This window comes from Canis aureus, chromosome 17, assembly GCF_053574225.1.
Source record: "Canis aureus isolate CA01 chromosome 17, VMU_Caureus_v.1.0, whole genome shotgun sequence".
In the NCBI taxonomy this organism is placed as follows: Eukaryota; Metazoa; Chordata; class Mammalia; order Carnivora; family Canidae; genus Canis; species Canis aureus.
In genome coordinates, this window is record NC_135627.1 from 42,933,131 (window position 1) to 42,956,382 (window position 23,252).

Genomic DNA, 23,252 nt, shown 5'->3' on the forward strand with positions numbered 1-23,252 from the left:
ACATAACTCATTCTTGTTCATTGTCTCAATATTATATTTAAATAAATTTTATATCTTACTTTTCTTTTTTATTGGTCATTTTCAAGGTTGGCATGGTACAAATAAACCCAAAGTATCATAATGTTGTTCGACATGTTCAAATATCAGTTGAGAAGATGCTTCAATCTATAATGGCTAGAAAATATTCTTTACAGAAATTACACTTGAGATTTTTTTTTTTTGTAAATGAATTACCTTCTCCATAATAGTCTGAAACAAATTTGGTTGCTGTTTGTCATTGTCTTTTGTTTAACTTTAATGTCACATTTGTTGATATTTCACATGCTATTTATTTCTATTTGTTGAAAAAATTTGCCTAATATTACTTAGATGATTTTCTTTTAATATTAACATTAAATTATATATATCAAATTCATAGATTTAATTATATACTGGGTATTAAATGTTAGATAAAAAATAATATATAAACATAACTTTAAAAGCATTTTATTTTTAATAATAAATTTATTTTTTTATTGGTGTTCAATTTGCCAACATACAGAATAACACCTAGTGCTCATCCCATCAAGTGCCCCCCTCAGTGCCCGTCACCCATTCACCCCCACCCCCCACCCTCTTCCCCTCCACCACTCCTAGTTCGTTTTAATGTTTAAAAGAAAAAATAGCAAAATAAAGATATAATGGCTTTTTTAAAAGACTTTATTTATTTATTCATAAGAGGCACAGAGACAGAGACAGAGACATAGAGGGAGAAGCAGGCTCCTCGCAGAGAGCCCGATGTGGGACTTGATCCCGGACCTGGGATCAAGCCCTGAGCCAAAGGCAGAAGCTCAACCGCTGAGCCACCCAGGCATCCTGATATGATTGCTTTTGTGGTAAACTTTGGTTAATATCACTAATGATAACAGTCAAATAAATGCAAAAGGTAAAAATTTAAAATTTTATTTTTCTCCAAATGTTATGAGTTTTTATTACTTGAGAAACTTCTATTGCTTAATTACATACCATATTTTAACTAATCTAATTGGTTTAAGATAATTTATTGGGCATTTCCAAGAGTGGTTCCAAGTTGAAGTTGATGTTCTTAACTAAGATGTACTGATCCTAAAATATTGTGCATACTGTTTGAATTGCTCTCAAGATATATCACTGTTTTGAAATGGAGACCATGTCTCACAGCATTAAATTTAAACAACTCATCCAGTATCAAGTATTTTGGTTTCTAAATTTTCTGGATAATGTATCTATTGTTTTACTTCATTGGCATTATTAACAACATAAATTCACAAGTTTACTTCAATATTCTTTTCAATCAATGCATAAAATTAAAATTTCGGGATTTTTTTGCTATTCATGTTAGTATGCATGTGTATTTTATAAACCTGTATAAAACAATGACATCTATGTTAAGTTTAATTCACCTGGTTTCTTTCTCTATCATTTCTCTTTCTTTCTCACATAAATATTAACCCTCAGTATTATTTTTCTCACCTCAACAGAGTAATATTACTTTCTATTTTATACATATAACATTATGTCAACTTATTAATCATCTCATTAATAATCTTGTTTTGAAATTGTCATTCTAAGTTTTGTTAAAGTATTTCATCTATATTATATGCTCAATTACTCTATTACCAAATTTCAAAATCATAATCCATAATCTCTATAAACACTATGTTTTTATTGACAATTTATATGTTTAACGTGTTTGCTCAAGAGCTTATGTATATTCTGTCTCTTAAATGCAAATTTTCCCTATCTTGATTTATCTGCATTAAATACTAATAGTGTTTTCTTTATTCAGTTTTGTCAATTCCATTGTTTTATATAAAAATTACATTTACTGTTGTTCTATTTGAGAATCTAAGTATTTCCAGTATGATATCTGCATAGGTACTTCTTATAGCTAAAATTGGTCTTGAAGGAAGTAAAAATAAGCCTATCTTTTTAGTTACCTTTTTGTTATGATAAAAATACACTTGTGTTTTAGGTTAAAATATAAATACAGTTTCTACAATTACTTTTTCCATTTCTCAATATTTTAGCATAACATAAAATAGTAAATTTTCAGTCATGATCTTCCAGTGGAAAAATCATGATCATTAATTTGAATCAGATAATGACTTCTTAGAAACAACTTCATGCTGTCATAAGGATGATTTGGCAATTTTCCAAAAACATAATCTAATAAATATATTAAAGAACCAGAGGTATGAATTTTCTTGTTTAGATTACCAGTTTCATGAATATAAAATGTTCATGTTCCAAAGGGCAATTCAAAGATACATATGTAGCACCTCAGTTGTGAATATAATAGGAATACCTGTGTGCCTTCTCATCATTTTGGTAAGTAACTAAATCATCTTGAAACAAAGAATTTGAAGCCACAAAGTTTTCATCAGACTTGTCAAGTTGTGCATTTGATGAGATGTTTTGCCAAACATTTATTATTATAGATAGTAAGTAAATTATTCATTAAATAAATAACATGTGATGTCCTGTTTGAATATACTATCTATGTAGTGCTGCACAAAATAAAGGAAAACATATGCTTTAAGAGGAGGCAGAGCTTTACAAACAGGCCAGATCTCCTGAAGCTAAACTACAATTTTAATGTGATGTAAACAGAAATGTAAAAAGGTTCTTTTGAAACTAAAATGATGGATCTATAGTCCATGTAAAGTGTAAAAAAGTACAAACAAGGAATTTCTGAAAAAAAATCAATGATTTACCCTACTTTATATTGTATTAAAATATACTGCAAAACATCACTATAGAAATAGTGGAGTGTTGGTATGTGAATATACAATGAATAATAATTGAAACCTCAGAAATAAGCAAATAGGATATTGATATTTGTAAATATTACTACTTCAACTCTATGGCAAATTTTTTAATTTTTAAAGAAGGAAGAATCTAGATTTTAAAAAAAATCTTACTTCCTAACTCACAAAAAAGATAAATTACACATAAACCACATATGAATTTTAAAGAAAGTAAATTATTAAACACAGTAAAAGAAACCATAGGCTTTTACAACTGTAGAATGGGAAGACCTTTTTTTTTTTTTTTTTTTAATTTTTATTTATTTATGATAGTCACAGAGAGAGAAGCAGAGACATAGGCAGAGGGAGAAGCAGGCTCCATGCACCAGAAGCCCGACGTGGGATTCGATCCCGGGTCTCCAGGATCGCGCCCTGGGCCAAAGGCAGGCGCCAAACCGCTGCGCCACCCAGGGATCCCCGGGAAGACCTTTTTAAGTAGAACATAAAACCTCTGAAACCATAAAATAAAATGGATGAATAAAAACATATATTAAAAGTTTTCTACATAGAAAAAGTATTACAAGCAAAATCCAATGACAAATAATATTTAAAATTAATATCAAGAAAGAGTGCTAATTTCTTAATACTGAATCTTTATAGGCCACTGAAAAAGATCAATAGAAATTTTAAAATTAAACAAATAATATAAATGGACAAATTCAGAAAAAAAAATGCTGAGGCACCTGGGTCGCTCAGTTAAGATCTGACTCTTGATTTTAGCTCAGATCATGATCTCACAGTCAGGAGATAGTGCCCCACATGGGGCTCCACACTCAGTGTAGAGTCTGCTTAAGATAATCCCTCTGCCAGTCTTGCCACTCTGCCTGTCCAAATAAATAAATAAAATTTTTTAAAAAATAAAAAGAAATGCTAATGACCCCTAAACATAGAAAATAAAAATACTCTTGATAAAAGAAATAAAATAAAAATGATACAGACACACCAATTTTTACTTATTATACTAGCAAAGATCCAAAAATTGCATAAATAATAGCTTTATGAGAGCATGAAGAAAACATAAAGCTTAGTCACTTCTAATTGAATTATAAATGACTATAATCTATATGAAGGATAATTTCACAGTTATCTGTTACAATAAAAATACACATCCTAAGTATTTCACTTCTAAAAAATTATTACATTCATTTACTAAAATGAGTATGAAATGATAAATACAGAGTTAATCACTGCATCTTGTAGCATTATTTTTTTTATTTTTTTTTTAATTTTTATTTATTTATGATAGTCACAGAGAGAGAAAGAGAGAGAGGCAGAGACATAGGCAGAGGGAGAAGCAGGCTCCATGCACCAGAAGCCCGATGTGGGATTCGATCCCAGGTCTCCAGGATCGTGCCCTGGGCCAAAGGCAGGCGCCAAACAGCTGCGCCACCCAAGGATCCCTCTTGTAGCATTATATAATAATAAATCTAAATATTCAAAAATAGAAGATCTTTTTCTTTTTTTTTTTTTTTATGATAGTCACACAGAGAGAGAGAGAGAGAGAGAGAGGCAGAGACACAGGCAGAGGGAGAAGCAGGCTCCATGCACCGGGAGCCCGACATGGGATTCGAACCCGGGTCTCCAGGATCGCGCCCTGGGCCAAAGGCAGGCGGCAAACCGCTGCGCCACCCAGGGATCCCTAGAAGATGCTTTAAATAACTGTGGTACATCCATTAATGGAATAATTTGCTTCCTTGAAAAATAATGTAGTTCTTTTTTATTGTAAACTTTTTTGATAAAATATAACCAAGTAGAAATCAAAGTATTACAGGGTAGTAGCATAAAAAGATGGGCAAAGTATAATAAATATGTGTTTATACATATAGAATTTATATGAAAGAATGTCTAATAAACTAGCACCTACATTTGCTCTTAGAAAACTGAATTGTACTAATAAAATTATAAAAAAAATTAATAAATAAAAATGAAAAATAAACAGAATTAAATTTTTATGAAGTAAAGGGTCCAGTAGGTTATATAAATCACCTAGGATTAAATGAGAAAAAAGGGAATTCTATAAAACATAATGAAAGCAGACATTACATACAACTAAACTTTTCCATGTTCTACTCCACTGAGTTGAGTCTGATCAATAAAACTATTTTAAAGGTTTTTAAGGTGAAGTGTAACAATCCTCTCTGGGAATATGTGTGCTCTACTTTTCTGTCACTTTTGATATATGGTATAGGAAAATCTCTGCCATTAACAGGAACAGCGTGGTAAGGAAGGCTGCCTTCTTTCTATCTTTCTCTTTCCTATCAAAATGAGACATCTGACATGTGTAATATTTTTAGAGAGACTCCATCAGTTGTACTTCTGGTCAAATTTTTTAGGAATTTATATTTTTAAATTAAAGTAATATTTATTTATTTTCTTTATGCATTCACATTATTTTTCCCATAATATCAAAAGCTGTATATTATTTGTGACATCTAAATTTTAATTATAGGACATTAAATTAAGAGCAAAAGGCAAAACTTGAAAATGGTGTGAATTTTAGTATTAACCAAACACTATTTTATAGTTCTGATTTTTTTTTCTTCCATTATATACAGTCTTTTTTGACATGGTAGGACAAACGCTTATTGACAGCTCCTAAGTCTCATATTTTACAATTTCTAATACAGTGAACTTTTCTTCTGAATTCTATCTAAAAACATTCTAGGAAAGCATCATAAGTCAGCTGCCTGCCCCTGAATCAATCATTATTAGAGTAGTAGAGCCAGTTAAGAGCTCAGCATTCTCGTGAAAAGCACTCTCTAAAATGAATAATATGCAGGTCCTCAATGAACTAGGGTTGTTTCCAAAAGAAAGAGGATGCTTAACAACAAAAACAAGTCAAGCTAAAAGAAAATATAAATACAGAGGATTAGATAGATGACAGATACACAACAGACACAGAAATATAGGCAGACATATAAAAATTATATGTAGAACACACACATAATTTATGATTACCTGTGGATAGTGTGATTGGTTCTGTATTTACCAAATATCTACTCCTCAGAAAGTATTAGGTTTAAAATCAGAGAAACGTAAAGATACAAATGTATATACAAAGGAATATAAAATAATTCCTATCAGCAATATGTGACATTTTAACATAAAAGAAAGCTTTGGTTTAGAATCACTCAGACAAACTTGGGCTTGAATTATCTAAGTCTTCTCATCCTCAGGTTTTTATAAACTTATTTGAAGAATAACTCCTAATTGATTCAGAGTAAATGAGAAATTATGTTTAATATCTAGGACAGTGCTTAATAAATATCAGTTCTGGTTTAATATCACATTTTACTGGTAATATTACCACATATCTACAATTTAGAATTAATCTTTAAAAATCAATGCACAATCACCATTCAGAATTAAAATAATTTAGATAGTGGTGCCTGAGCCACCTGAGGATGTAACACACTTTCTAAGAAAAGTTATGTTACTGCCAGAGAATGTCTAAAAGTACAAGGAGATTCTGAGCATGTATTTCCTCATTCACTGTAGTTATTTATGCTAGCTGAAGAAGTACTTCATATATGTGTTATATATTAATATGATACATATCCAAAAGTTAAGTTTAAATACTTCTTAATTTTACAGCAATTAAGAAAGCCATTATACCACTACTTTTATTTTTGCTCTCTGATATGGGATATTTGTGAGAGAACTTTATTTAGTCAACTAAATGCTCTCTGCTTCATAATGCCACATGTTCAAGTTTCTCAGTTTGAATCCAATCATTTTCATGAACACTGAGCACAATTTATCAATATGTTTTGTTGCCTTGAGTGACACAAATTACTTTCCAGGGATCTCTGCTTGGGGATCAGTCAATTCCCGGTGTTTTGTAAGTAGGGCATTTACCATCTGGCATATTTGTTTCATGTTAATGGAGAGTAACTAACATATGATATATATGTACTTTACTGATACTTTTATTTTTAACTTTCCCTCTGAATGGATATCAATGTTCATGTTGACAACATTTCTCAGGAAAATAAAAGATTGTTTGTCATATTCTCACAATCTCTAACATAATTAAGTTTGCAAATATGTCAAAGATGTTCTTATCAGTGATACAAACTTTTGTGTGTAGAAGGATCACCTGTGGGGCTTGTTAAAATGCAGATTATATGGAACTATCACAGAATCTTGGGGACAGTTCACGATCTGCATTTTTGTAAATAATCCTGGATGATGCTATGAAAGGTCATCCACATACAATTAACTTACTCAAAATACTAGTGCCTGTGGAATAATCACAAGCTCTAATTTTTGAGCCATATTTCAAATATATGTAATATTAAAAGGGCAACTAGAAGAAATCTTGCTCTAAACTTCTAATCTTGATAATGGGAGAATTTTTTCCTGACTACCATTATAGCTGTGAACTTACCCAAACAAGCTTAAGGCAAGTCATATCTCATTGCTTCTTTTTAAACTTCCACTCTTGTCCTAGAGTGCTTTTTGTTATTGTTGTTGTTGTTGTTGCTGTTGTTGTCATTACTGCTCTTGTTGATTGCTGTTGGTATTTTTATAACTCTCACTATCTGTATCACGGCAAACCATCTATCACTTTAAAAATTCAGAAGTTATTTCTCTTCATGTATGTAAGGGCCAGAGACACAACCAAAACATGATATTGAATCAAATATTTGTAGTTCAATAGTTTCTTAAAACTAAGGGATTACTCAAGAACAGTTTCAAAGAAGTTCAACAAAGAGTGTGTCGTGAAGCCATTGTCTTTCATTAGAAGTAACAAATGATATACACTACACAAAAATAAACTAAAAATGGATTTAAGACCTAAATGTAAGACCTAAAACCATAAAATCCTAGAAGAGAGCACAGGCACTAATTTCTCTGACATCAGCCCAAGCAATATTTTTCTAGACATCTTTCCTGAGGCAAGGGAAATAAAAGCAAAAATAAACTATTGGGACTACATCAAAATAAAAAGCTTTTGCACAGCAAAGGAAACAATCAACAAAACTAAAAGATAACCTACTGAATGGAAGAAGATATTTGCAAATGACGTATCTGATAAAGGATAATATCCAAAATATATAAAGAACTTATACAACTTAACACCAAAAAACCCCAAAATAATCCAATTAAATAACGAGCAGAAGATATAAATAGACATTTCTCCAAAGAAGACATACAGATGCCCAACAGACTCATGAAAAGATGCTCAGCATCACTCATCACTGGGAAATGCAAAGCAAAACCAGGATGAGATATCATCTCACACCTGTCAGAATGGCTAAATTCAAAAACACAATAAACAACAAGTGTTGGCAAGGATGTGGAGAAAGAGGAACCCTTGTGCACTATTAGTGGGAGTGAAAACTGGTGGAGCCACTCTGGAAAACAGTATCGAGATTCTTCAAAAAGTTAAAAGTAAAACTACCAGTAATTGCACTAATGGGTATTTACCCAAAGAATACGAAAACATGAATTCTAAAAGATACATGCACTCCTATGTTTGTTGAAGCATTTTTTTACAATAGCCAAATTATGGAAATAGCCCAAGTGTCCATGGATGGATGAATGGATAAAGAAGAGGTGATACACACACACACATGCACATGTGTGCACACATACACACAGCGTAATATTATTTAGCCACAAAAAATTAAATCTTGCCATTTCCAAAAACATGAATAGATCTAGATAGTAAAATGCTAAGTGAAAAGTCAGTCAGAGAAAGATAACATATGATTTCACTCATATGTGGAGCTTAAGATACAAAACAAAGGAAAAAGAGACAAACCAAAAACCAGACTTTAACCATAGAGAACAAACTGATGGTTAACAGAGGGGTGAAGAGGGAGGAATTAGTGAAACAGGTGAAGGGGATTAAAAGTACAGTTATTTAAAAAAGTGAGTACACTTACCATGATGAGCTTTGAGTAATTTATAGAATTATTGAATCACTATATTGCTAATATAATATATTACACTAATATAACATTTTATGCTAACTATACTAGAATTCAGAAAAAAACTGGCCCTATAAATAAACTTTTAAAAATAAATTACTTGCCTGAATTGCAGAGGATTATTATATTTTTGACACAATATAGCATAAGTAACAAAGTGAGGAAAGTATAAGTGACAAGACATGCATATAATGCATGCAGTAGAGAGTCCCAGATTTTTCATCATGGGAAAGAAGCAAGTTTAGAACAAAACAAAACAAAACAAAACAAAACAAAAAACAAGGAATTTTCCCAGAGATGAAGATACTGCACTCAGATTAAAATAGTAGAGTAGTGCAAATCCAAATATATTATAAAATTCAATAGATTATAATAAAATTTCAGAATATCATAAAATTCTTTAAATTCCTGAAGATAAAACAACAGAAAAAACCTGGCAAACTCCAAAGGAAATAAATATATGAAAAGTTCTATCAGATATATCACATAAAACACTATCTTGAAAAGTATTAAAAATTTTTGTCATAAAACTGTTTGCCAAGTTTTAATGAGTAATTATTTTGAACTTAAAATCCAGCTCTCAATCAAGAACTCATTCAAGTTAAGCAAGAATCTACAAATTTGAACACCATAAACGCTAAAGCAGTGAGATTAATTAAAAACAAGAATGAACATACATATATTCATCCTTACATACAGCTAGACATGAATATGTGTAAATTTTACACTCTAAAAGATTATAACTCCATCTCACCATAATAGCAACACCACATTGATAATTACTTGAGGTGATAGATGTGTACGCCAACATCATGGTAACCATTTTACAATATATACAGGTATCATATCATCATATTGTACACCTTAAACTTAATAATATATGTCAATTACATGTGCTATAAAGTGTCTTCTTTCCAATAAATAATACCTTTGGGGGAAAATAATACCTGTGGGGGCAAGGGGTATATGGAAAATGTTTGTATTTCTCACTTAATTTTAATGTAAACCTATGACTGCTCTAAGAAAATAAACCCTAAAAAAAAAAAAAAAAATAGAAACATGGAGCCACAAAAGATCTTGTATGGTCAAAGCAATCTTGAGAAAGAATGAAGCTGGAGGCATCATGCTCCCTGATTTCAAACTCAATTACAAAGTTATAGTAAACAAAACACTATGGTATTGGCATAAAACAGACATAAAGATCAGTGAAAAAGAATAGAGGGATCAGAAACAAACTCATGCAGGGGTGCTAGGGTGCTAGGGATGCCCAGTCAATTAAGTGAACTACTCTTGGTTTCAGCTAAAATCATGATCTAGGGGTCATGGAATCCAGCCCTATACCAGGCTCCCCACTTAGTGTGAAGTCTGCTTGGGACTCTCTCTTCCTCTGCTCCCACCCTGCTCTCTCTTTCTCTATTGTCTCTCAAATAAATAAATAAACCTTTTTTAAATAAAGAAATAAACCCATGCATATATGCTAAATTAATTTATGAAAAAAAGAACCAAGAGTATACAATGGTAAAAGGATAGCATTCAATAATGGTTTCAGGAAACCTGGACAGTTACATACTAAAGAATAAAATTGGACCATTATCTTATACCACGGAAAAAAATTAACTCAAAATGAATTAAAGATTTGAATGTCAGGCTGAAACCTTAAAACTTCTAGAAGAAAACACAGATGATAATTTCCTTGACATTGGTCTTGTAATAATTTTTTAAAATTTGACACTGAAAGCAAAGGCAAGAAAGGAAAACTAAATAAGTGGTACTAGGAGTGCCTGGTTGGCTCAGTCAATAAAGTATGTGACTTTTGATCTCAGGGTCATAAGTGCAAGTCCTACATGGGGCATAGAACTTCCTTAAAAATAAGTAAATAAATAGCTATTTATTTAAAAAAAAAAAAAAAAAAAAGAAGGACTGTATTAACCTAAAATGTTTCTGCACAGTAAAGGAAATGATTAACAAAATGAAAAGGCAATTTACCAAATGGGAGACAATATTTGCAAATCATGTATCTTATAAAATGTTAATACCTCAATTATATAAAAACTCATAAAAATCATTAGAAAAGTCCAAAAATCCCATTAAAAAATTGTAGAACTTTCTCAATAGACATTTTTCCAGAGAAGACATACAGATGGCGAACAGGTACAAAGAAAGAAGCCCAACATCCCTAATCATCAGAAAAATTCAAATCAAAACTGTATACGAAGAGGTATCACCTGACACCAGTTGGAATGACTGTTATCAAAAAAGAAATAAGCTGTGGTAAGGATGTGGGGGAAAGGAAACCTCTGTGCACGATTGTTGGTGGAAAGTAAACTGGTGCAGCCAGTATGGAAAACAGTATGCAGGTTCCTCAAAAAACCAAAAATGTTATAACTACCATATGATCCAGCAATTCCAGTTCTGGGTATTTATCCAAAAACAAAAACACTAGCTTGAAAATATATATGCACTCTCACATTCACTGTGGCATTATTTACAATAGCCAAGATATGAGAACAACCTACGTGTTCACTGATGGATGAATGGACAAAGAAAATGTGGTCTATATACACAATGGGATGTTATTCAGCCATTAAAAGAATGAAACCTTGCATTTGTGACAATGTGGTTGGACCTTGAGGACATTATGCTTAGTGAAATAGGTCAAACAGAAAAGACAAATACCACAGCATCTCACTTATATGTGGAATCCAAAATAAACAAACCTAAGCTTACACAAGAACAGATTGGTGGTGCCAGAGGCAGAGGATTGGGGTGGGAGAAATGGCATCAAAGGTACAAACCTCTGGTTATAAAATAAGTAATTAATTGGTACATAATGTACAGCATGGAAACTATAGTTAATAACACTTTATTATATATCTGAAAGTTGCTAAGAAAGTAGATCTTAAAATTTCTCATCATACACACACAAATTCTGTAACTATGTATGGTGATGGATGTTAACTAGATTTACTGTGGTGATCACCTAGTAATATATACAAACATCAAAATATTGTGTTGTATACCTGAAATTATTAAAATATTATAAGTCAATCATATGTCAGTCTTAGAAAACCAAAAGCACATACACACACACACACAAAACAAACTATGAGATGTGAGACGCAGCAAAACAGTACTTAATAGAAAAATGTATAAAAAATTGACTTGATTTAAATAATAAAATTGTTTTCTTTCTTTTCTACATAGTAGATAACTAGGTAACTTCAAAGACACACCAGGGATAGTACTATAAATATCTTCAGGGCTCAAAGTATAATCAAGATATAATAATATCAACTTACAGATGTCTGAGCTGAGAAACAGATTCTTAATCATTTTTAATGTCTTCAGTTAGCAGACTGAATCAATCCATTGACTTAAATCTCTTTGAATAAAGAGGACACCAAATATACTTAAGGAAGCACCTGAAATCATATCAGAAATATATACTTTGTTTCCCCTTAATCTTCTAAAGGCACCTCCTACTAGCCATTATCATAATGTACATTCGACCAAGGAAAAAGTCCAGGTATACATAGGATTATTTGACATCAACTTTGAGATATTGATTTCACAGGGACAAGAATTGTCATCTACTTTATGAAGGCCAAATGATAAATTGGAAAAATGAATGAATTCATTGTAGGCCCAGTGGGTCCCTGCATTAATCGCAGAGCTAATTCTTGGTCTTTAGTTATAACCATAATTGCCATAACATATTAGTTCCCTAGCCTGTAGGCTAAGAACTATTACAAAAGAAAAAGGAAAATAAATGTCCTGGCACAATTTATCCTATTAAAAATATGAGATTCAAAATAATCGTGTAAAACTGGAATAATCCCGGAAATTAGTGACAGCAAAAAACACTAGATTGACAAATCTTTTTAAAAAAATGATTCTTATTACCCTTATAATGAATTCTCCATGTTGAACTATATTGAGTATGGTTATTCCTTAGAAATTAATGGCAAACTATTAGAAACACACTAGACTAGTGGCTCTATACACAGATGCTTTTCCAGATGGACTTTCTCTTGGAGCAAACACATTGTGCTTCTGGTTTACGGCATGCAACTGTTACCTCAAAATGCTTTTAACTTCATCCTGTACACAGAAAGTACCAAAGGAGGATTTTAACTGGGAAAACAGTCAACCAAATCAAACACACAAGTAAGATACCCAATATAAAACCTAATCAATATAACTTTTACCAAAGAAACATGTTTTGCTATAAAAGGAAGTGGCGATAGGCTAAAAACGACATATATGCCTCATTGTATGTAAGTAGAATGCTTTACATAGGGAAGTTGTGAAAATGGAGAGAATAAGGGAGAGAAAAAACTGGAAGAAAAGCCAAATTAAAGAAGGTGGAGAAAAATAGTAGAATAGAAATAACCATTCTCCTGTCTTTTTATGATAATGGTAAAATGATAATTTTACCAATTATGGACACAACCATAAACTATATGATATTTTTCAGTTTAGCCTGTATCTGAATTTACAGTATGTGTGTATTTTTCTGTCTTGTGTCTTTTCCTTAATATTATTGTGTGTGATTTTTATGGTTGTTACCTGTAGCTGGGATTTGCTCATTTTTTCCATTGCCAAATAGTATTCCACTGTATGAAGATTGCACATTTTCTTTTAAATTCATTTTCATGTGAGTAAAAAAAATTATATTTTTCACATTTTGGAACTATAATGGAAAGACTGGTATGAACAGTTGTGAACATGTATTTTAATTGCATAAATACCTGAATTTCTTTAAGATATTTACTTAAAGGTGAGTCATGGGCTCTGGATAGCTTTACTTATTCTAGATAATGTTACATTGTACCCCCCAAAAGTTATACCAATTAATAGCAGAAGAGTAGAGGTATCTTTGGTCTGCAAGCTCACTTTGGCATTGTTAGACATTTTTAATTTTTGAGAATCTAGAATGTGTCTACTGTGATAATATTTTAGTGGCCATTTTAATTTCCTAGAATATAATGCCATTTTTTCATTTCTAACATTTGGACTTATTCTTTTTGCTGTAGCTTTTCAAGTCACTTGTCCATTTTTTAAAATATATTTAAAATTTTTTTCATATATACTTCTTTCCATATTTTGAGTGCTTATCATTTGTCAGTTATGTGTGTTGAAAAATGTGTGTTGACAATACATTACTACACATTTGGTTTTTTCACTATCATATTTTGGCTTTTTCACACAGTGTCACATTTTCACTCCCCTTTTGGTATCTTGTGATTAACTGAATTCTTAATTTTAATGTAATACCTTTTCCTTTAAGATTAGTATTAACTCTTATTACCATGGTTTCATTACGATAATAACTCATGATATATTTTGAACACTCTATCATTTTGCTATTTACAATGAAGTAACTGATTTACATGGAAGGGATCTATTTTATTGCCTGAAACAAGTATCTATTTTAATTTTTAAACAATTTTAATTTTTAATGGACTCCCAGTATGATTTGAAATGTCTACCCTTCCCCCATTTTCCTGTGCTACTTCTGTCACATATCTATATATCTGTGAGCTTGTTTCTGTGTGCACAAGACTATTACATTGATTATTCTATTCCCAGGACTAACATGGCAGTATATCACAGAGCATGGCTTTATAAAAAGTCCTAGTAATTGTATAATAAGTTCTCTATTTCCTCCACCTCCTTCTTTTTTGACATAGTCCACTTGTCTAACATGTCACCTTAGTTTTGTGACAACTGGTCTCTTCCATCATTCCAAATGTTATGAAACCCAAGGACTAAGGAAAATCTGAGAGGATTGTTCTAAGGCTCTTTTGGGAGTCTCTTCTCTCAGGTTGGAGGTGTGGTTGATATGAATTAAGAATACTCATGTGGATAACGAGTAAAGGAACTGGCTCTTGTGTGTTGTTACAGGAGCTGGATCATGAAACATCTATACCCTGAAACAGCACACTATGGTTATATAGTAAACTTTTTCTTTATTCATTACCTTATTGTTTTGTAATATAGGGTAGCTATGAGCAATTCTTGGTCCTCATTTTTCCACTCAACACCATTTTCAAATTAGATATTTGAATTAAATTCATTTCAATCTCAGTCCTGATGCAGACAAAGTAATTTCTATTCTAAATACAATGATGAAAACTATGCTTTCTTAGGTTCTTTTAATCTGATGTTTTCAAATGAATGTATGCATACACATAATTCAGTACATACATTTAGTCATACATGTAACTAAAAAATAATTACTTAGGAAATATATCATTATTTAAGAACTCTGAAATAATTTTTTTGGTAAAAAATAATCTTAATCTTCTATCGAGGAGGAATTTCCCTTTGCATATCTGTCCTTCTGAAAATAATCTTTAAAAAATGCTTTATTATACAAGGAACATTTGGGTCAAAATTTGTTATTACTTAAGTATTGATGATCTTATGGTTAAAGAATCCATGTATTTGTTCTCTTCTGTATATCCTTTGGTATTTTTTTATCATCCATTTTCCAAGAAGGTACACAATAGTAATTAATAATAACAGGCTCATTTGGAATAAATGTAAGGTAACCAGATAGTTCCTGGTTTTGGACAGTTTAGAAATACATAAGAAAAGCAAGAAATTATTATGTGGTCTACTGAATGTAAATGTTTCAGAATCTAACCACTATCAATGTGAGAACTACTGAAATCTTTGTCCTTTCATTTCTTAAAGAATGCAATGCATACTAAAATAGAGCAGTCAAAATTGCTCATTTTCCCAAATTGGCTATTATCTATCTACTGATTATACCACAAACTCATTTCCTTTTTGCTGGACAAAAACATTATGTTCTGAAAAGCACATTTCACCTTGAAAATAAGTCAAAATGTACAAATTCAATATATATTTCTCATAGCTAGAGATCTATCAGAATCATCCACGGGACACCTACATTATAAACCGCTAATATAAACATTTTGTTATCAATGTCAGCTTTTATCTCCCTGAAAATAGTCATCATCTTGAGTCAGAATGCTGTTATATTGCATGTTTTTAAAGTCCTGGATCGAATAGAAATACCATTTTAACATATTTCGTATTTTAACCTGTCTGGGCTCAAAATATGCTCATTTTTAGTAAAGAAAACTATAAATAATCTTCTGACTCTTTTACAAGGTTTTAAATCAACCACATGCAGAAAGCTGATAAGTAAGGGGAAGAGAATAAATTGCAATCCTATTATGTTCTTTTTTTTTTTTTTTTTTAGTACACATTTTCTGGTAGATTGTTTATGATGCATTATCTCCTGTTTCCAAACTGTCAAAATGGTGAGTAGAGATACACAGTATAACCCACTGACTTTAATAAAAGTAGCTGGGCAATTTTTGAGGTGCTAGTTGTCTGGCTACACAGACAATAGGATTAGCCAAAGTGGCTCCTGATATGACAAATGAAGGAGATGAATCTCTTGTTCTAATTCTGCTTATGTCAAGTGAGTTTATATGCAGAAAATAGTTAAAATCATGATATGATTAAATTTACATTAAATGTACATGATTGTATTTCTAAAAATCACATGGATTTTCATAGACTTTGTGACTAAAAACAATAGAGAAAAGATTACTATTTAAGAACTCACCAGAAATTATTTTTTAGGTAAAAAATAATCTAACAGGAAGAAATTTCTTCAAATTTTAATGATAAAATTTCATAATACAAAGATAAACATTAAATATAAGTACTACTAAAAGCAACTATAAATCAATCATTTAGTTCAATTAAAATTGAGAACTTTTATACCATGTGGTATACAGCTATTTGTAGCATGTGATACATGAATGGAATGTGATACCATGGAATGTATATGAACTCTGGATTCAGAGTTTCATATCCACACTTCCAGCACTATACTAGATGTGCAGAACTGGGAAAGTTACTTATCTTTTCTGAATTTAATCTCTTCACTTGGAAGTGGTAATAACATCATTTACAATACAGAGTTATGGAAATTACACAAAATTAAATTGGATGAGTCTAAGTCATCTTGCTCTTAGCAGTAGCAGTTGCTCAATATATTTGCCTTTTCCTCTCAGTGCCTTATGTATCATGGTACTTTTTTACGCCTTTTCAAATCTCACATGTATATCTTATTTCATTTTAGCAATCTATCAACTCTATTTTATTAAACTATTATTTCTATTGGGTTAAATGAAATTTTTAAAAGTTAACTCATTTACTCAATATCCTACTCTGGACATGGATTTGGTTCCAGGATACAGCAATTTTTAAAAAATGGAATAAATTATATGCTTATAATTTAGCAGAGAAACTAGCATAAAACAAATAATTAGAAAAACATTTAATTAATTTTATAATCTATGTGGTAGATATGAATCCAGTTCCTAAGAGAAAGAAAGTAGTATTTAATAGTGTAGCAGTTTACTTGCTTATTTTACAGAGCCTGACTCTAAAGACAGGTGATCCAGGGCCATGCAGTAACTCTACAGTGGAATTATTCCCTCATGTTCCCTCCATATATTCCATCATTCATAGCATGAGGCCCATCTTCAAAGTTCTATGATATTTCAAAATGGCTGCTGCAGCGCCAGCCACAGAATCTATACTCCAGACTGGGAAGGAAAAGGCAAATTACAAAAGGCAAATGTTCTCTCCCTAAGTTGGCTAAAGGGAGAGAAAAGAGAAAAACCCTGAGACCCTATTAATCACTTAAACAAACAGAATCTCACAAATTTTAAATTAATGATGCAAAAGAAATGTCATCTTAAGTCCAGTAATACCATCATGTAAAACATATCACTCTGTTCACAAATATAATTTATACTATATAAAAAAAAAAATGTTCCATCTCATACTGTTTCAGATAAGTGATCTAGTGCGTTAGTTTCTACTGGTGGTGTAAAAAACTATACAAACTAAAGTGGCCTAAAACAACATAAACTAGTATTTCACAGTTCTGGAGATTAGAACCTTAAAATGAGACATCAGCTATGTTTTAATTCTCAAAGCCCTCAGGGGAGAATTCATGATTTTGCCTTTTCTAGCTTCTAGATATTGTCCGCATTCCTTGGCTCATGGCCCCATTCTCCAACTTCAAAGCCAGCGGTGTAGCATACTCCAGTCTTCCTGTGTCGGTGACCTCTGTTTCTGTCTTCACATTTCCTTCTCTGATGCTTCTGACTCTCTCTTTCATCCTTTGGGGATCTTTCTGATTGTATTAGGCTCACTGGGATAATCCAGGATAATCTCTCCATCTCAAGGTCCTTACTTTATTACATCTGCCAAGTTTATTTTCCTATCCATGTAAAATAGCATATTCATGGTTCCCAGGAATTAGGACATAAAAATCTGGAGAGTGGAGAGGGGCACTAATATCCTATTCACCACAAAAAGCTAATTATACATGTGAATTTAATTCAACATATGAAGTGTCTATTAAAAAGTCTACATATCCAGAGGTGCCAGAGTGGCTCTGTTGGTTAAGGGTCAAACTATTTTTTTTTGTATATATTTTTTATTGGAGTTTGATATGCCAATATATAGCATATCACCCAGTGCTCACCCCGTCAAGTGCTCCTCTCGGTGCCCATCACCCAGTCACCACAAAACCCCTGCCAACCTCCCTTTCCACCACCGCTTGTTCATTTCCCAGTTAGGAGTCTCTCATGTTCTGTTGCCCTTTCTGATATTTCCCACTCATTCTCTCTCCTTTCCCCTTTATTCCCTTTCACTATTTTTTTCTTTTCACTATTTTTTATATTCCCCAAATAAATGAGACCATATAATGTTTGTCCTTCTCCAATTGACTTACTTCACTCAGCATAATACCCTCCAGTTTCATCCACATTAAAGCGATGGTGGGTATTCGTCGTTTCTTATTTTTAAAAAAATTTATTTATGATAGTCACAGAGAGAGAGAGAGAGGCAGAGACATAGGCAGAGGGAGAAGCAGGCTCCATGCACCGGGAGCCCGATGTGGGATTCGATCCCGGGTCTCCAGGATCGCCCTGGGCCAAAGGCAGGTGCCAAACTGCTGCGCCACCCAGGGATCCCTGTATTCGTTGTTTCTAATGGCTGAGTAATATTCCATTGTATACACAGACCACATCTTCTTTATCCACTCATCTTTCGATGGACACCGAGGCTCCTTCCACAGTTTGGCTATTGTGGAAATTGCTTGATTTTGACTCAGGCCATGATCTCTGGGGCTGAGCCCTGTGGTGGGCTCTGTACTGGGTGTGGAACCTGCTTAAGATTCTCTCTCTCCCTCTCCCTTTGCCTCCCCTCGCCCCCCAAATAAATAAATAATAAAAATAATAAATAAGTGGGCGCCTGAGTGGCTCAGCGGTTGAGTGTGCCTTCAGATCAGGTTTTGATCCCTGGGTCCTGGGATCAAGTCCCACATTGGGCTCCCCACAGGGAGCCTTCTTCTCCTTCTGCCTATGTCTCTGCCCCTCTGTTTCTCTCATGAATAAATAAATTTAAAAAAATAAAAATATTAAATAATAAAAAAATTAAAAATTAGAATAAGTAAATAAAACGTCTACATATCCAAATTAGCCACAACAATCACAGAGCTCTCCATTCAACAAACTGAATTGTTGCCCTAGATTTTCTCATTCCTTGCTTCACTGAGTCTTAAAACATCCTCTTTGAAGAATTCATTTATTAATTATTTATTTTAGGAATTTTAGGATTAAAAATTTCAAATTCCCATGGTTTTTCAATAAGGCACATATTTTTATTATTTTGATAGAAAAATTATTGAATGTCCTATAAATTAATATATAGGTATTACCTCAACTAAGAAAGAAATGCCTATGTATGCTAGAAGGGCTTCTCTAAAGAACCTACTCCAGTAAAAAGTTTATATATTACACTTCACAAACTCATATTATAGAGTACAGCAAAGCCTATTGGACCATAAATTTAGCTCCATCATCACCTTTTTCAATCCTAAAAGGCTGTAAAATGTTAAACTATAAAGTTATTTGAGAAACGACCTAATCCTGCCCTAACCTCATGATATTCTTCATCTGACTCCTCACAAATAGAATCCATTTAGTTATAGATACTAACATGTACAATGAGTTGCACAACTCACGGCACAGGTTAATCTTATTACTTATTGGTGAATATCCACTGAAAAGCTATTTTTGGAAAGTCTAAATAAAATATTATATATACAAATAATTTTTAAAAGTTCAATCTTTCATGGTGACCTGTCTTAAAGTTGTGAGTCCTGCACTTAAAATATATTTGAGACATTACAACGTAGGATTTGAAAGCTTAACAGTGTTATAAATAAATGCAAACTGCTTTGAAGTTTCCAGAATGCATATTGTAAATAATTATACTAAAATGCTGTGCAGTTTTTTCAGCAATATTTTGTCTATGTGCCTAATCATCTAAGGAATAACTGCTGAAAAAATAAAATGATATTTAATAATAAAGGTTATTTTATATTTTTAAATTCATTATTTTCCACTTAATATATTTCATCTTTTTTTAACCCTAAGGGAAACTTCATATTTATCTCTTCTTAAGAAAAATAAATTTAAAATGATAAAAATATATTTAACTCAGAGTTTAGATGGAATGAGGGGAAAAGAAAGAAATATAAAGAAAAATTTTCTGCCAAAAGAAAAGTACGTAGACAACATATGGGCAAAATGGTGAAAGGCACCATAAATTAGAAAATTAAGAATACTTCTTGCAAAGTAGTATATAAAAGGATAATATACTGAACTTATTTCTCTAAATATGTAACTTATTTTAATAATATACTACCCTGAACATTATAAGAGAAAATAGAAATAAATTATATGTTGTGTGTTCAATTATTTCCTTCTTTATTCATTCATTCAATGAACATTTATTTTATAGAAAGGTTAACTAGATGCCAAGCACTGCTCTAGTTGCTGAATGAAACAAAAAAGTTTATGACTCAGTTGGTGAAATAGAAAATAAATAAACAAAATAATCAAAAGATAATTACAAATTTGAATATGTTCACTGAAAATGAACAAGTCTAGAAAGTCAGGGAAAGAATTACATAATATAAAGTTGTAGAATTTAGGTTGGAACCAGACTATGCATAATCACCTAGACTACATAAGACTTAAACACTGCAAATAGTATTATTATACTTGAAGAAATGAAAGAAAATAGAAAGTAAATAGAAATAGAAAGTAAATAGAAAACATATATGGAGCCTAGCGAAGGAGTGTCCCAAAGATTAAAATGTGGCATTCTTTACCTAGTAGCTCCAGTAGGGAAGGAATTTTGCAGTTAGTACTGAAGTCTCTGTGGAAGGGAATGGCTCTTTCAAAATATTAGCTCCATGTTTGTTTTTCTCTCACTCTCATACCCTCAGAATAATTTGGAAATGGAATGAGTTCAAAATAAATACATGTAAGGTAAATAAATGAAATGATAAAAGAACATTTAACTCTGGTCTTAATGAACTCTCCCTCAAAATTTCTAATTTCGTGTTGTGTTGATTCCAAGCTCATCAAGCAATCTTCCACATGGGGCTTCACAGATTTGTTCTATGAGGAAAAAAGTTATCCTTTTTCTGTCAATAAATTTTATCACAGTAAAGAATTACTTATCTTGTTTATAAGCCTTAATGTTTATGATTGGGTTATTATGAATCAACTCTTCTAAAATTAATTAACACTTGCATCTTGGGAAACTACAAAATTTGATACACATTTTACCAGACAAGGTACACCCACTATTCTTGAAGCAAAAAACAGAAAACCCAATGTGCCCTAAATGATCTTATTTTATCAAAAGTTTTAAAATCAAGTTTTGAACGAAAACATTTAGCTGGATATATCCTTATTCCCCTCACTATTGCTAGCAGGCATTTCCACAGTATTCCCAAGCATTTATGAATTCTATACCTGAATTACAAATTTAGGAACACAATATCTCATCTACTGTCTATCCCTGTGGCATTTTGAATATGCAGAATGTGATTTGTTGTAAAGCAGAATGTGATCTGTTCTCTATTACTTCTATAAGGATCTGATCAAAAATAAATATTTGATAAATCCATGGGCAAAAAACAAATACTCTCTAATTAAGTATATATTCTTGGTGTATAAGAAAAGTCAAGACATATCATTGACTTGAATAAAGAGAATCTAGATGATGATAACTAGCATTTTACAGGGTTTTCAAGTGCATCCTCATAAATCATCCTTATAAATCTTCACAGTAACTCCATACAGTAGACAGGATACATAATATTATGCATATTTACAGATGATGAAACTAATATTCAGATTTAAAAATGGGTGATTTTAGAGTGCAGTAATGCAGGGAACAGAACAGCAAATTGAAAAAGACACAAGTTTTGAATTTGATAGCCCTATGCTGAAAGCACAGCAGATAAACCTAATTAACCATGTGGCTTCATCAACTTTTTTCCTCATTTCTGAATTGGAGGTAATAATACTTTTCCTTGCTTGTGTGATAGGAAGATGAAAGGTAAAGCAAGTACAGACTTGGTACATAAGAATCATTTAGTAAGTGCTCATTGCCTTTATTATTAATGACATTCTGAACATTGTTATTAACTCCGATCTTTGAATTTCATACAAAATGCTCCTTAATTGAGAAATAAAAAGTAAAGACAAAATGACTCCTGTTTTCTTACTTTGGACACACCAGAAAGTAATATGCAACATAATTCTTTCAATATATTTTAACAGCATTAGAGGTATAAATTATATACAATAAACTGCATATTTAATGTCAAAAATCAATGCCCAGAAGTCAGTGGCATTTCTATACACTAACAATGAGACTGAAGAAAGAGAAATTAAGGAGTCAATCCCATTTACAATTGCACCCAAAAGCATAAGATACCTAGGAATAAACCTCACCAAAGATGTAAAGGATCTATACCCTCAAAACTATAGAACACTTCTGAAAGAAATTGAGGAAGACACAAAGAGATGGAAAAATATTCCATGCTCATGGATTGGCAGAATTAATATTGTGAAAATGTCAATGTTACCCAGGGCAATATACACGTTTAATGCAATCCCTATCAAAATACCATGGACTTTCTTCAGAGAGTTAGAACAGATTATTTTAAGATTTGTGTGGAATCAGAAAAGACCCCGAATAGCCAGGGGAATTTTAAAAAAGAAAACCATATCTGGGGGCATCACAATGCCAGATTTCAGGTTGTACTACAAAGCTGTGGTCATCAAGACAGTGTGGTACTGGCACAAAAACAGACACATAGATCAGTGGAACAGAATAGAGAATCCAGAAGTGGACCCTGAACTTTATGGGCAACTAATATTCGATAAAGGAGGAAAGACTATCCATTGGAAGAAAGACAGTCCCTTCAATAAATGGTGCTGGGAAAATTGGACATCCACATGCAGAAGAATGAAACTAGACCACTCTCTTGCACCATACACAAAGATAAACTCAAAATGGATGAAAGATCTAAATGTGAGACAAGATTCCA

At 32.0% G+C, this 23,252-nt stretch overlaps 1 protein-coding gene across 6 annotated transcripts in view; it reads right to left on the bottom strand.

The window, feature by feature from the left end:
- Positions 1 to 23,252, bottom strand: part of LOC144287938 (uncharacterized) — a 388,349-nt gene that overhangs the window by 215,048 nt on the left and 150,049 nt on the right. The window lies entirely within an intron of this gene.